Below are 17,254 nucleotides of genomic sequence, written 5' to 3' on the forward strand. Positions count from 1 at the left end.
TGTCTTTATCCTGCATGGCCAAATGCGCCCATGTGCATGTAGACTTTTAGCTGCCAGTGTTGCAGTTTACACATATACGCTTGTATATATTTGGGTATACCAGCGTATGTGCATAAATTACTGCACTCCAACAAATTGTTCTTTTTACAGCTCTGAACTCATCGCTGTGTTACTGATCTTTAACCAACTGTGTGCAGTGTCCTATAGGCAACAATGCACTTCTGTTGATTATAAAAAGCTAGATGGCTACAAACACAGCATATTTTTCACCCGTGTACAAGAAGCCTAAATGTCAACTTCACCGTTAGTGAAATTTCTTCCTGACCCAGCGATCTTTCCTTGGATAAGGTTCTGTTCAACTCCTTCTAATTCCTAAGGGTATTTGTATTCAAAGGAATGAATGGGGCTATGGCACACAAATGCACCATTAAGGGGAGCTGGCCAAGATCTTGAAGGAAAAATTGATTGATCGTGGAGGAATATTTTATCAAATGTGGGCGGCACCAAAGAGGGTAGGGGAATTTATTAAAAGACATGTTCTTTAAAGGTGAAGTTCCAATGAAATATTATTTTCAACTAACCAATCCTAATATGCATCTCATATCAAATATAACAAACTGAGTGATCTGCACTTTTTCCTAAAAATGCTTAGATTTTCACTGTGGCCAAATCTGTTGGACCTAAACTTGCATATGACATGCTTCCATTTACAGCATTGTCCAATTACATTTATGCACATTGTTTAGCATAACCATTTGATGATAATGATAAACAATTGTAAACTAGACAATCCAAGCGCTTGACATCTGTGTGATAGCCATTATTTACTAAACCATCAGCATCAGGATGTTCTAGAGACACAAAGGCTTACTGGTTCTATTTGCCTATAAGCAGGATTTTAACGTCACTAATTCTATGGTTTATCACAATACCAATTGGCCATAGTTAATGTTACCTTGTGTTTTTATCTGTCCATGCTGTGTCTGTTTCATATTGTATAATGAGGGCGAGAACAGCTTTGCCCAAACATTCTCGTGTCCTGGCATAGTGTCACCACATGCCAAGGGATACTTTGTATCTATGTGTCAGTGACTGTCAAAGCAAAGTTAATCCTGACGCTGTTCTCATGACTTAATTGGCACTTAAACTGATCCAAAGTCTCCTGGCTTATAAGTAATAATCATTACAAGATATCACAATAGTTAAGGCCTTGGCCTAAATTATCAGAAACCGACATAATTTTGGAACTAAAGTTTACATATGGGGAATAAGAGCCCTGTAGAAATGAATTGAGAGACATTGGTAATTATTAGCAAACTATACATACTAGCAAAAAATACAAAATACATACTATACCAAATGACTAAGGCGCTCTTTACCAGAGAAAAGTATATTTGGACATTCAGCAATATGTTTATTAAATTAACGTTTTGTTAAATAAATTCTTTACTTTAAGGCAATTCTGCGCATAAACAGATTAGGAAAACATCAACAAAGTACAATCATTCTCCAGCAGGAGCGTGGGGTGTAAGGGAAATAAGATAGGGAGGGGGGAAAGGTTGAGGAGAGAGGTAAAGGCTGAAAAGAGAAGGTGGGGTAAGGCAAGAGCTCTGGGAGCTAAAGGGGAAGCAATAGGTAATCAAGGAACACATGTGTGAGTGGGTTTCAGCATCTCTCACGAGTTCCAGTAACATCTGTAGTAATAAAGTCTATCCACTAAAACCAGGTGGCACGGAAGTTTTCATCAGTACCCTGGAGAGAACTGGTGAGATCATTCATATGTTTACTGTTTTTTTATCCTGAACCATTGTTGTTCTGTGTGTGACTATTTCTAAAAGGTGGGGATTCAAGCTTGCTCAGTATTCACTAAATGGATGATAATCAATCTCTTGCAGGTTTTGAGGGAAAATAGGCTGTAGTAGAATGGAAAAAAGTAGGGTCTGTGGGGATTGCGAACTTACTGAATTTCTGCTTGATGGTTTAGACCTGGTCTCAGAACTACCATAGCTTTGGGCAAGACCAGGAGACATGTAGCATACCAAGCTGAAATTCAAGCACTGGTCAGGAGAGTTAAGAAAGAGGTTGGGGGGTTCTATACCATTGGTAACTGTCTTGTTTCCAGTCCCCTGGTATTTGTTGCTAATGGGAAAGGTAAGAGAAAAATTAAGAAGTTTGGAATGTTCCTCTTGGGTGAGAGATAGGTTTGGGACTTGTTCCCATCTCTTGAGGAAAGGAAGCGGGGAATCATGGTCCCAAGAGAGTAGACGTTTGTTGCATCTGGAGAGGACACTAGTAACAAGCCAGGTTTTGTGCACTCTTGTTGGAAATGTGTCACAGGGCAGTCAAGAGACCTGTCTATAGGTAAAGAAGAGAATGCAACAACTGCCTACACCTCCAGAGTTTCAAGAGTGCTAGGTCAAGATACAAGGACATGTCTGTGAATGATAGCCAAGCACAGTAGGTGATAAAATGTGTCACCCTGTATTTTTCAGTTGCTCTTGACTTGGTAAAATCCGGGTCAAGGAGGCCAGCGATGGACTGAGGGTTCCCAATGACTGAGGAGACTGGTGTGCCAAGAGGTGCTTAGTTGTTAGGACCCTTCCATGTGGACTATTCCATTAATATCTAAAGCTTGGATGGTTGCTATCATGTTTACACCAGCATATGATGAGGGTTAAATAAATAGCAGCATGGTACAGTTTGATATCTGTAAGGGCCAAACCTCATTCACTCTTGGGTTTATGTAGAATAGTACCTTTTACTCTGGCTGGTTTATTGGCAAATTTTTTAGGGGTTGTTGAGTACATGTGAGAAAATACTATGGGGTAAGTATAGGTGGAGTCTTCAGTGGATATAAAAGTCTTAGTAGAATGTTCTGCTTGAGATGTTACAGGTACCCCATAAGAAGGCATTCTGAGCCCACTGTTGTAGATCAGTCTTAACGTGCATGTTAACCCTAAAATGATTATATGAGCTATGTATACCTGTAGTAATAAACTTTGCCCAGGGAGCTGTATGTATTAGTTGCCGCAGCCAATAGAAGAAAATGGCTGTACGCAACCATGCGCAATGTAGTGCTGATGGCTTCTGCATAGTTTGTGGAAAAGCATTGTATTGCACATGCATGGATATATGTTGATTCAGAAGCCATAGGTGTCTACCTAAGCACAGCTGCATACAGCTATTCACTTCGGCAACTGTACTCTGAATATGTAGCTCCCTAGGTGCCAGAAAGTATTTGATACACAGAAACCCACATCCACCTTTCCCTGCAGAATCCAACTTATGATCTTGTACACAGGCACACAGCATTCAGTATATTATTGTCATGTAAGGGGGGGAGGGGGCAGTACTGTGGCCAGAATGTCTATATGGGACATTCTGTCCTCAGTGCATCTCAGACACACAGCAAGTCACAGCTGCCAAATATCTTTAGTGATTGTCACGTACCTAGTCAAAGGCCGAAGTGATGGGAGGACTCCCCTTGTGGCTGAGTGCAGGGCACCCCTGAGAGTGGAAACAGGGAGTGCTGCACCCAAAAAAGCATGGGTTGCCTAATATGGAGTAGCCTGATGAGCAGAGTTGATGAGGCACTTGGAATGGACTTGACCTTGCAGCGGTGTCAGTAGGGCGGAAGACACTCCAGGGGGCCAGGTGAAGTCTTGCTTGTGCCAAGGTACCAGCAGGACAGGAAGAACTCCAGATGCTTAGGCGGATCATGACAGGAGAGCAGAACAGAAGGCGGAGCCAGGAATCATGCACAGAAGATCAGTCGGGAGTAGAAGCTTGCGTGGTCACAGATCTAGCCGAGGTCATACACGAGCCAGGCAGTAAGCAAAGTCCATATAACAGGTCGGGGTCAAACAAGGAGGCAGACGGTAGTACAGTCCATATAACAAGCCGTGGTCAGAGCCAGGAGAAGAGTCAAGACAAGTCTAGGAGCAAGCTGAGTCAGAAATGGAAATCCAGAAGTAAAGCAACACAGAAGCACAAGGCAACAGGGGGCTCACGAACATCCAGCAATTTCTATATCAGAGTGCAGAGAGCACCCGCACACATCTATGCACATTTCTGTGCAATTTAGCTTGGCCATACTGAGTGTTGGCAGATTATTATTATTATTATACAGGATTTATATATCGCCAACAGTTTGCTCAGCGCTTTACAATATAACGGGAGACAATACAGCAACAATACAGTTCAATACAAGAGGGATTTGAGGGCCCTGCTCCTTGGAGCTTACAATTTAGGAGGGAGTGGTACAAAAGGTAGTAATTGTGGGGGATGGACTGGATGGAAGAGTAGAAGATTCCAGTATTAGCTGAGGGCAGGATAGGCTTCCCTGAAGAGATAGGTTTTCAGAGATCGCCTAAAAGTGAGCAGAGTAGGCGATAGTCTGATAAATTGGGGTAGAGAGTTCCAGAGGATGGGGCAAGCTCTTGTGAAGTCCTGGAGACGAGCATGGGAGGAGGAGACAAGGGAGCTAGAGAGTAGGAGGCAGATGTACCCTTTCTTCTGTGGTTGATCCTCTGACAGCGATGCAGAGCCTATTGAACGGGTCAAGCATCCCAGAGTACAGCGTTTTTGGCCACTGCACCTTCCTGTGTGACAAGCACAGTGGACAGACAGGAAACTTATCAGTGATGCTGAGCCTACACTTTTAACAGGCTCATTGTCACTTAGCTGACAGCATGTGTGTGTGCATGTGGGCACATTCATGTCCCCATTTTTAACTGGTTCCATGCCACCCTATAGCAGAAATACTGCTACAGGGTGGCACAGGCACGCAAAACCATCTCCGAAGGGGGAGAGACCTCTATATAAACTACACAGATCTCTCCCATTAGCTCCTGCACACTGCACATATTGGGATTTTTTTTTCAGCAAAGACATGTAGCAGAATACATTTTGCCCTAAATTTATGATGAAATTTAAAATTTTTTTTTGGACATGTTTAATAGCAAAAAGTAAAAAATATTTTTTTTTTCCCTCAAAATTGTCGGTCTTTTTTTGTTTATAGCACAAAAAATAAAAACACACGTGATCACATACCACCAAAAGAATGCTCCATTTGTCAAAAAAAAGGACATAAATTTCATTTGGGTGCAGCATTGCATGACTACGCAATTGTCAGTTAAAGTAACGCAGCGCCGTATCGCAAAAATGGCTTGGTCAGTACACCCTGCAATTTACATCTTCCTAGCTCAATTTTTTCTGGGTAAGGCTCAATACTTATCAGCACCCTCTCGTATTCAGAGTGTAACCGCCCCCCGATCCCCGCTTTCACAGCTAGTGGGGGATCTTCTCCCCCCTCGCTAGCTGTCAAATTCGGCCACGTCACTCATTCACAGTCATCTGTGAATGAGAGTCTATGAGTAACGACAGCCTTAGCGGCTGTCAGCTCGTAGTCCTCAATGAACTACCAAGGCGCTGTGGAGCTCCGTGGTAGTTCATTCTTCCTGTCAGTATATCTGCTTGCTCATATATCCCATACAAGAAAGCAGATATACGGACAGGTCTGCAGGAGATCTGCATGGAACCAGCGACTTGCTGATTATTGGTGCAATACTTTCCAGGCTACTGCAGTCAAAAATAAAAAATTCACATTTTTTACCTGCAAAAATATGTACATTTATTATTTTTTCTAAAAGGTAAACTTATCTTTAAGCCAGGGATAGGCCTGTATGAGAAAAGTCTCCATTTAGAATAAAAGTAGCTGCTGACTTTTAAAACACAGCCACTCACCTGTCCCTCAATCCCACTGTGTCCTCTCCGCAGCCCATGTCACTGGCCATCCTGTGTTTCCGACACCGGCATCTTCAATGTGGGCACTCGGCTGTGATAGCTTGCTGCTTCACAGCCGGGTGCCCACTGCGCATGCGCGAGTAGCGCTGCACTTTCTGAATGGTCCCGTAGGCTTTTTTCTTAAAGTGGTACCTCTTAAGAGATGCTGCATCCCAGCCAAAAGTGCACTCTAACCTAGTGTAATGTTATCATCATTTATACTGCATTTAATGTTTACTAATATGGTTTATTGCTGATTTTCTAACTTACCCTAGTTATACTAGTTAGGATATAAAATCTATTTTTTTGCCAATTTAACAGTCTTTACACTTTCTAGCAGGCTGTGATATAATCAGCTGTGTGCTCATTTGTGTTCAATTTGCCATTTATTTGAACCCATATCAATAGATTAAGAGCATTTACAACTAAACAAATGAGTGCCTATTTACTGATAGTAACCCAACAGCCAGGTTAAAAGTGTTTTACACTTGTGTATTTATCCATGCTTGCAGTGATTTTTAGTCAGCCAGGTGTCAGGGGGGCTGAGGTTCTTTGCGTCGAGGCACAGAACAGAAAGTTACTAAGCGGCTCTTTCGAGGGTAGCGCTACATGTATACACCTTCCCAGCAACCATTTGCACATTTGCCTATGTGTCCTGTAAATAAAAGTGAACATTCTCTAATGTCTGTAAGCTCTTTTACCCTTCTCATACCCCTCCTCTTTTTAATCTTCCTATGTTTTCCATTGCTTTCTCTTTATATATCTCTTCTTACTGTTCTTTTTTTCTACCATATGCTATGTTCAGCAGTATTACTTCTAGCACGAAAACATTTTTTTTTTTTTTTAATAAATGACTTGCGTAAGGTCAACAGTAAGCTAATGCATTCTTCCCTTCATTATGAAGTGGATTGGGGTGCTTTTCTAATTTGGTAATATGGTTTGAGTATGAATTGTATTTTCAGCTTTTATATGCCACACTAAGCATGCTTTATGTTTTCCAGTTTTATGTGTAGCCAGGTTAAGGTTTACCATAAAAATGCCCACTGTCTAATCTTGTTGAATCTGCAGGAAACTGGAGATGATCATCAGCACTATTGTTTATTTCCAAATTTTCCAGGTAGTACAGCACTTGTAGAGAGAGAATAAATTTACCCTCCCAATCATCCTGGATTTGGCGAGAGAGTCCTAAGATAGTAGACAACATAATCCTGGCATCCCGCAGATCTGACCTTTGTCCCACACTTCCGCATGTCAGATGGGTGGCAGTCCAGTCCAGTAACTCTATACTAGGCCTGCAGCTGTTATGTGGAACAGAAGTAGGTTTGCTCCATCTGTGACTGTCAACTGCCCCAGGAAAACAAGACTATTGTCTGGGAAGCCTCCAATCAGGACTAGCGTGCTGCAGCCAATAAGCTCTTCTTGTGGGACTAGGTAGCACTGCAACTGCTCTGAGGTCCTTGGTCTGTACTTCGGGGAGCTGCAGCTGGACGTTGTAAGTTGGCTCTCAATCCCAGGAATGCTAACAGAGAGTGGCTGAATTATACCTTTGTTAAGGGAGTGGAGCCCACTAGAGTTGAGTAGAGGCAGTACTTTGCCAGCAACAGCTTTAACCCTTGACAGGCTGAGCAAAAATGAATGCAGTGTCCCATCAGCTAGATTTCTCTGCTTTCCGGGGACAATGTATGTAGCGCCCTCCTAGAGCAGTGTAGGTTGTTAGGAAAATGTAGTTAGCTCAATCGGTGGAGCAGAAGGTTGATTGTTTGGGTCTGCTCAGTGTCTCACAGGCTTCTGCTTTGATTGCTTTCCCCTGTATGCTGGAGGATTTGTAGCATTAAAGTGGGAAGAAGAACAGAGTAAGCAGCTGGAATATTTATGAGATTTCAGCCAATCCCTGTGAAGGGGTGCCTAGTAGGTGGTTGGATGGCCTATAAATAGTGGGGGACCTGAGACAGAAGCAGCAGAGTTCCTGGGTTCAATCCTTCTGGAGGAGACCCCTATGCAGTGCTCAGCCCCTGGGGCGAGAAGCCTGAAGGAGCCACTAAGAGGACATCGAGGTCCCAGCTAAAAGCTCTATCTGGGGGACCTATTCACAAGCTTAGTAATAAAGTAAGTTTGAGTCTGGAGAAGCTCATTGGAGAGTGCCAAGAGTAAGTTGGGGGAACATGTCCAGCTATATTATGGTGGATTGAGTCTGTTTCCCTCACAGAGAAGAACGTGGTGGATATCAGAAGGAGGCAACTGTTGATCCTGTGGCTGTGTGAGTAAATGACCCAAGTGCTGGAAAGTTAGAGACTGTGTGTAGCTTTTGGTCTTTGGGAGATGTCAGTCATCATCAGCATTTCAATAAAACCATAAAAAGACACCCTTACACTGTTCCTTTGAACCAGTTAGCAAGTGAAGAAAATGATGTGTGCCTGGCTGTGTGTGCAGTAATCTGGGCAAAAGCATCAGTTTCACCAGCAAGCTGCAGGGGGTGTGCTATGTGTACAAATCAAAGAAAAGCAATGTAGAGGGGGATGGGGACCAATGTACATGGGAGGAAAGGCAATGTGTGAAGCAGGGAGCAGTGTGTTTAGAGAGGGGGTAATGTGTGCAGGAGGGAGCAGTGGATACAGGGAATGGAGTTCATGTGCACAGGAGGGGGCAGTGTGTGCAAGGAGGGGGGAAACTTCACAGGAGGGGGCAGTGTGCACAGGGAGGGGGCAGTGTGTACAGGGAATGGGGTCATGTGCATGAGAGGGGGCAAGATGTACAGGGAATGGAGTCATGTGCACAGGATGGGGCAGTGTGTACAGGGAGGGGCAAAACTGCTCAGGAGGGGGGCAGTGCGTAGAGGGAGGGGGGGGGTAATATGCAGAGAAGGGGGTAGTGTGTACAGAGAATGAGGTCATGTGCACAGGAGGGGGGCAGTGTGTACAGAGAATGAGGTCATGTGCACAGGAGGGGGGCAGTGTGAACAGGGAATAAGGTAATGTGCACAGGAGGGGGCAGTGTGTATAGGGAGGGGGGTAATAAGTGCAGAAGGGGGCAGTGTGTACAGGGAGGGGGGTAATAAGTGCAGAAGGGGGCAGTGTGTACAGGGAGGGGGGTAATAAGTGCAGAAAAGGGCAGTGTGTACAGGGAGGGAGGTAATAAGTGCAGAAGGGGGCAGTGTGTACAGGGAGGGGCATACTTTCCGACCACCCCGGATTCGGCAGGACTATCCCAAGTTTTCAACTAAATCCCAGCAACTCATTAATCCAGGTGCATGAGGGAGAGCTCAGTGCCATAACATGTTCCTGCACTTGGCTCCACTAGTTTTCCTGGCAGAAGCGTGCTAGTGCAGGCACCCAAATCCACTGGCCCAGGCTCAATGATTTTAATCTAATTTTATTTATAAAGGCATGCTCTCAGACAAAGTGTTAGCTCTCTGTCTATTTTCAATGTACACAAAATCATCTGTAATGGTTGTGCTGAGGTTTATATGTGTCTGTTACGTGTGGCACAGCAATCAAAGCATCTTTCATAAGTACAAGGAAGACTAGGTTCTGTTTACCCATGCCACTTAAACCCCTCCCACTGTGACCAGTTTGGCCATACTGACTTTTTTGCTGATGCATGCAATGTGCGCCGCAGGTCTCCATTCCCCTGAAGTGCCCATCATTCTCAAGTTCTGAAGTTGAGAAGTGTGCCAATGTGTCTGTGCAAAATGGGTTTTTTTTTCTCCCCTTGCTGGCAATGGAGCTGGAAATCTCAGTGTACCTCATTATAGAAGCCAATGAAACTTAGTTTCTTGTGTATGTAAATTTAGAAAAGCCATGTTGGAAGTTGAATCCACTTAAGCTCTAACAAACTACGATCACACATTTTCTATAGGGAATTCCCACAAAGGTTTACCTTGGCCCAGGACTAGATAGGGAAGATAGGGAAGCAGCCACTACCAGGCCCATGACCATGTGACAAAGATAAGCTTTGAGCTTGATTCAGTGATGCTTACTTTCCATTATTGTGCCAATTGGTACACTATCACATGTAGAGATATTATGTGCAGCAAATCAGCTGTAAATGGCATTTTCTGGATTGATTTGTAGATCATTTTGTAAAACCAGAGGAAAGGAGAAAGTGGAAGGATTGCATTTTGGTGATTAAATATTTAATTTAATTTTTTTAAGCCATATTAGAAACATCATTGTTGACATTTGATTGCTACGGAGTTTTCTTTCTGAAAATCGTATAGCATTTAAGAGCAGTAGCTTTGTTATACTTGACATTGACAAATGGCTCTATTTCCTACATTATTAATAATAAAAAATTAATAATCATGTTTAAAGTATATTTGTAAATTAGATTTAAATTAACTGTAACCATAAAATATATTATCTTCCCAAAAGAGTTGTTAATACTTGGAACAGCAGATATAGAGCGACAGTCAGCATAAGTGAATTTAAACATACTAGGGATAATGGGATAACCATAGGTTATAGTTTAAATAAAAATCTCCCCTCGATAAAAAAAAAGCAGACTCAATGGAACATTTGGTCTTATCCTGTGTCAACTTCTATGTCACAAAGCAACTTGCCTGTGTAAAAAGACTCAAATTAATGTTGTCAATTCCTAACTCATTGGTCAATCTAGGTCTTTGCTACTGAACCTACATAACTTTTTGACAAATTTCCTTAGCAGGGATGAACCTGTTTCTATTTTATTCTGCCACTTGGTGCCATGTCCATAAACCTTCATATATACAGTAGAGATCCGTGTATGTTGCAGTGGGGTGCTGGTATCAAGCCAAAGTAAACAGCCGAGGGGCGCACCAGAGCATATGTAAATACACAGACAGGACCCGTGTGAGAAAGCGCGTCCAGCCGGATCTGATACAGAAACATGAAGTGCAAACATAACATCCTCCCATCTGCACTGCTATTGCACACCTACTGTGTTTCACACTGGCCTAGTCTACACTAGTGATAAAGAGGATCTCACATGATGGACAAAAACATACTCAGAAACCTTAAACATCACCAGAGCAGCCATAGTCTAGTACTACTTGGAGAGTGGTGGAAAAAAATTAAATTCATTTTGGAATGATTCATATAGCAAGGTTATGATACTGGATAATTCACACAACAGTTTAATTATCCTGTGTAGTATACAAAGACAAAGATCACTTCCTGCTAGTGTAAGGCAAAGATTTTACATACTTTTTTTATATTACAGGTACATATATAGCGCCATCCATTTACGCAGAGCTTTGCATATACTGTATTATACATTCACAGTCCCTGCCCTCAAGGAACTTACAATCTGAGGTCCATTCATACAAGGGCCAATTTATTAGGCGCCAATTAACTTACCAGCATGTCTTTGGAGTGCGGGAGGAAACCCATGCAGGCACAGAGGAAACATGCAAAATCTGTGCAGCTAGTGCCGTAGTTGGGATTTGATCCAAGAACCCTAGTAATGCTAAGCGAATGTGCTAACCACTTAGCCCCTGTGCTGCCCCATTCAGCTTTACATTGAAACATACACCACTTCTCTCTCTACTCCTCCTGAGTGTTCCCCTACCACTTTTTCCTTCCTTTCAGTTATCATGCCTGGTATTACACTCTCCTGCATCATTTCCCCTCTCCTACTTGTTCTCTCTTCCCAATTCTGGCTTGCTATCTTGCTTCATATTCAATGGCTGGTCTCCTGCCACCTCTTCTGACTTGTTATCACTGTCACTGCTCCACTCTTTTCTTGCCACTCTATTCTGTCTATCCAATGTCATTGTGTTTCCTTTTTTTTGTGTCTTTTCTTCTATGTTCTCCATGTTTCCCTCTTCAGTCCAACTCTTCTTCCTTTCCTTGAGGTTTTCTCAAGTGTCCCACTGCTATGCCCTGGAACATTTCAGTGTTTTGGGTACATCCCTTATAGCCCCTGCTTTACCTGTTCTCAACTGTCACTGCTTTCTTTTACCTTTATGAAAGTTCCAGGGCTTCCAACCCAGGCTTTTAGTACAGAAGGCTGTTGCAGGCACCGACACATCTTAATATGTTTAATTCATGTTAGTTCAACTCCAGAGGTCTGCTTTGGTACTAGACTCCTAACAGTGCCACACTTATCAGCTCTAGTGCAATGTACAATAGTCCTGTTAAAGTTCTTCCTCATTCTGACTGTCTCACCCCTTCTGCTTCATTGCAGACTGATTCAAAAAGCTGAGAGTTCCTGGCCACAATAGTGAGGAGCAGCAGTTTGTACATACCTTTGTGCAATGGATTCTTTTTGCCCAGTTTTGTCCTGCCTCCTTGCTTTTTGCAATCTGTTCACATTTTCCTCCTTCTGGCTACAATCTACTTACCCTGATCTTTGAAATCCCTTTGCTGCCTGTGACTTGCTCTCTTTGCCCTTGCTAACAGCTCTCTACATCTATGACCTCTGCATATGGTACTGTAGGCTATGCTTGTGTTGAAAACATAAAACAGAGAGGGCGCATACACCTTTTGCATTGTCTTAAGACATTTTATTAAAGGATGTAAATGACAAAGGTTATATTCACAATCCAAGAGAGCCTTAAAGCATGTAATGCTTTTAACGCACACAGTAAGGACCACTCTCCACCTCCAAATAGAGACAAAATGGCAGAACCAGCTGATGCATTTCGGGGACCTATTCCCCTTCATCAGAGCTAGGCTGGTGTCTCCCAGAACTCAGACCTCTTAAAAGGATGACATTGTCATATAGTGCCACCTACCTCCCCACAAGGGGATGAGGAGCAGGGGGAGGGAGTTCAGTCAGGGAGACACTGCCTCTTAACCGTACTCTATGTACATAAAAACATATATCATAAAATTAGTAGCATGATAGCACCTTATATACAGACCACCGTAGATAGACATACAGTACAGTTATGGCCAAAAAACTGGCACCCCTGCATTTCTGTCAGATAATGCACCAGTTCACCCAGAAAATTGTTGCAATTACAAATGTTTAGGTATTCTCTCTCTTTATTTCTTTTGTTTTGATTGGTATGACACAAAAAAAAAAGAAAGTGGAGAAACAAAAAGCCTAATATGACATATTACACCCAAAACTCCAAAAGTGGACTGGACAAAATTATTGGCATCTTCTAAAATTGTAAGAAATAACTGCATTCCAAATTTGTAATGCTCCTGTAATTTGTAATTAAACTCACCTGTATCAATTAACAGGTGCTGATAATATAAAAATCATACTGGCAAACAGTTAAAATGATGAAAAACCTTTCTGTTGTTTATCTCTGTGTGCCATGGTGAGCATGAAGAAGAGAAAGATCAGCAAAGAATTGTCTGAGGATTTGAGAACAAAAATTGTGGAAAAGCATGGACAATCTCAAGGTTACAAGTCCACCTCCAGAGATGTTACTGTTCCTGGGGCCATTGTGCGTAACATCGCGAAGAAGTTTACATCTCATGGCACTTTAGCTAATCACCTTGGATGTGGACAAAAGAGAAAAACTGATCAAAGATTGCAGCGAAGAATTGTTCGAATGGTGGCTCAAGAACCTCGATCAACTTCCAGACAAATTCAAGGTGACTTTCAGGCACAAGGTACAACTGTGTCAGCTTGTACTATACGTCGCCATTTTTATACTATGGTAAGAGACCCACTGCTGACACAGAAACATAAAAAAGCCAGATTGGAGTTTACCAAAATCTTTTTGGGAGAATGTGCTGTGGAAAGACAAAACAAAATGACAGCTTTTTTGTAAAGCTCATCATTCTATTGTTTTCAAAAAAAGCAATGAGGCCTTTAGAGAAAAAAAATACAGTCCCTACAGTCAAACATGGTGCAGGTTCACTGATATTTTGGGTTTGCTTTGTTGCTTTAGGCACTGGATGTCTTGACCGTATGCATGGCATTATGAAATCTGGAGCCTACCAAAGAACTGTAGGGTGCAACGTATGGCCCTGTGTCAGAAAGTTGGGTCTCTATCAGCAGTCATGGGTCTTGCAACAGGACAAAAAGCACCCAGAAATTGTTTAAGACAAAGTGCTGGAGAGTACTGAACTGGCCAGCAATGAGTCCAGATCTCAATCCCATAGAGCACCTGTGGAGAGATCTCAAAACAGCAGTTGGGAAAAGGGACCCTTCCAATTTGAGAGACCTGGAGCAGTTGGCAAAAGAAGAGAAGAGTGGTCCAAAATTCCAGTAAAGAGGTGTAAGAAACTCCTTGATGGTTAAAGGAAGCAATTGATTTCAGTTATTTTTTCCAAAGGATATGCTACCAAATATTACATCGAAGGGTAGCAATAATATTGTCCAGTCCATTTTTGAGGTTTTGTGTGGAATGTGTCAGATTTGTCTTTTTGTTTCTCCACTTTTTTGTGTCATACCAATACAAACAAAAGAAACAAACATGAGAATGTCTAAACATTTGTAATTGCAACAATTTTCTTGGTGAAGTGGTGCATTATCTGACAGAAATGCAGCGGTGCCAATATTTTTGGGCATGACTGTACATATACAAAAACACATAAAAAACCAGCAAAGGAGTGATATTGGTGACAGCAATAATGGTACAAACGGTACTGTAGACACAAAAGAGGTTAAAGGGTTACCATTTTCTTTAAACCACTGCACCCTAGAAAGGCCTATCCATCTGTTCCTCCATAACTGTATGAATGTATATCTATAATTCTTGCTAGCCCTCTGTAAGGAAAATTGCCACTCACAGAATGTGTCCAATAAGGAGGTGAATAAATGGAATAGGATAAGATGAATCAGCGTCCATCCCAAGCCGCATGCTTCTCAGTCTTGTAACACATGCTAGTCAGTATCTGAGACGCACCTGAGCTGTCCTCCCTCCACTTCTCTACCTCCTCCCCGCTTTCTCCTTCTTTAGAGAAAACTCCCCCCACTGGGAGGGTAAAAAGGAGAAAAAGAGAAGAACTATAAGAGGTACTAGAGGTGGAAAAGAGGAAAAGTGTAGACCCACAATCAAGATCTTCAATCTGAACATGTCCTGAGTGTAAATTAAATCTGTTTCTTACATAAGCGTTTAAACCTTGCACCACAAAATTCCCCAAATTTTTTTGAACTTTTTGTAGATCTGAACAAATTCGTTAGGAACTAGACCCTTAAGAGATACCAAAACACCAAACACAACAATGCGAAACTGGGCTTTGTTGGCGAGGGTGATGGAATAATTAGTGAGGAACAGGTTGTTAAAGCCTTGGAGGTGTTGAAGGAACTGTGGACCGATGGGGATACAAGTGAGACCACTATTTAGAAATTTCCTTGGCAAGCACAGTATACACATTTCAAACCAAAGTCATCTTTTTACCCATATGGAGTGAAGGGCAACTTTATCACCACCTTTTATGAAGTGGTGTATGTAGATTTGATCAAAATATGTGAAGAAGGATCAGGAGTTATATGTCACCACAGGAGAAAGAAATATTGCAAAACATCAAGGAAAATACTTCAGTTATCAGGCAAGCAAATAAAGGGGGTGGCCTGGTAATTCAGCAGAGAGAGGTCTATCTGGTGGAAGCAGATGAAAACACTTATAAGAAGTTGATGAGAGATCTCATTGCGGACTATAAAAAATCTCTGAAAATACTTATAGATCAAGTTTTTGAAAGAAAGATTCTACACAAGAGTGGCAATTTCTCCTGAGGCACTATCCCCAAACATCTCATTTTTATCATACTCCCAAAATCCACAAACATGCCACCAATCCACCCGCAAGACCCATAACGGCAGGTTTTAACACAGTTTGACTAGTAATATCGGCAGCTATATCGATCATTTGCTACAGAAATTGGTAGTGGAATTGACATCATATGTGAGGGATTCTGGCCACATGCTAGACATTTTGTCTAACTACAGCTGGCAAGTCTTGTACAAGTGGCTATCTCTGGATGTCTCATCCCTTTAGACCTCCATTCACCATCAATTTGGTGTACAACGGTACAGTTCTTTCATGCACAAGATAGCAGCCTTCATCCAGCTCAGGCCAATTGCATAGTGCAAAGTATAGAGTAAGGGAACCGCCATGGGGGCCAGGTTTGCCCCTAGTTACACAAATCTCTTCATGAGTTATTGGGAACATTTCCACATCTGAAAAAATAACCCATTTGGGGCAAACCTGGTCATCTACACCAGCTATATCGATAACATCCTTTATGCATCACATGCTTTTAAGCTCACTTGGTTTGTGAGTATAACCTTTGTCATTTACATCCTTTATTAAAGTGTCTTAAGATAATGTGCTAGACATGTGCGCCCTCTCTGTTTATGTTTTCTTTAATGTTGGGTTTCCCTGGTCTGAGGAGGGCTGCTCCATTCTTTCCAGTTCTGGTTGCTAAGGGACTGTGTGATCACTGGCCTAAGCTAAGAGTGTCTCTATCCATTTTGGACCGCAGGAGTGTCACGTTTTTTCCTTTTTCTTTATGCTTGTGTTGGCTTGCTGCTTATCTGCAATTCAGTCCTCTGGGATTGTGATATTCTCCCTATCAAATAGGCTCCCTCTCTCTTAATTTCATAAGTTCCATTCTCAATCTCTGTTCTACCAGGCTCTTCCCAACATCATAACATAAACCATTGTCCACTGCCTCTCTCACATCTTTCCTCTTTAAGCTTCCTAAAAAATACCTTCCATCCACCCTCTTTCCTCACATACAGCATATGTCTCCTATGTCCTCTGTATCCTCAAGCAATGTCCACCCTCATTAATTCCCATTCCCGATCCACTATTAGGCCTTAGTCTCCACATCCCATCAACATCAGCTCCCATTTCCTCCTTCATCAGCTCCAAATTTTCCATCATCATTAGCATTAATTTCCCCAACCTCTGTTCTTTCATGCTTTCCCTGTAGGCCCACACATACCCTATATATTTTACTGTTTTGGGGAAATTATTAAAAGTATGTTCAATTATTAGAGCTCACCATCACAGTGCTTTTAGTATTATTCAAGAATACTGTTCAGAACCATTATAGGAAATGGTAATGATTTCTGCAGTTACATGTGTGCTGTAAACAAAACCTACACCACATACATTCAGTTTGAGCATATCTGTGAAAAAAATATAAACATGTGTTGGCAGTAATTTAACCATTAATCATAAGAATTACATGAAAAAGACACTTTTGACATTAATATATTTAACTGATTCTTGGTCTACTTCAGCCTCCACTATAATGTCCTTTTTCCCCTTCTTTCCGCTTGTGTTTATCTGACTTCAGATATTGAACAGAATATTTTACATAAAAATGAGTACCAAGTGGAAAGATCTACAAAAACATGCTGAATTTGAGAACTGTATAAGTTATGGCATTTGTTTAAATGTTCTAATATGCATTGTAGAAAATCACTTTAACAAGTTTAAGTTGACATCACAGTACTAACATTGTGTGGAGACTTTCAATGTACATTTAAATTATGGGGATGCCATGTTTCAAACAGCAAGCATACACAAATAATGTGCAGGATGGTTCTATAAAAAGTAAGCCAATTGCAGGTGCAG

At 41.9% G+C, this 17,254-nt stretch overlaps 1 protein-coding gene across 1 annotated transcript in view; it reads left to right on the top strand.

Annotated features, from left to right (window-relative positions):
• LOC149445889 (somatomedin-B and thrombospondin type-1 domain-containing protein-like) overlaps positions 1 to 17,254 on the top strand; it is a 90,933-nt gene that overhangs the window by 50,848 nt on the left and 22,831 nt on the right. The gene's annotated exons all lie outside the window — the stretch shown is intronic.

Source organism: Staurois parvus, unplaced genomic scaffold (assembly GCF_062004578.1).
Source record: "Staurois parvus isolate SC_StPar_1 unplaced genomic scaffold, SC_StPar_1.0 ptg000704l, whole genome shotgun sequence".
Taxonomy (NCBI): domain Eukaryota; kingdom Metazoa; phylum Chordata; class Amphibia; order Anura; family Ranidae; genus Staurois; species Staurois parvus.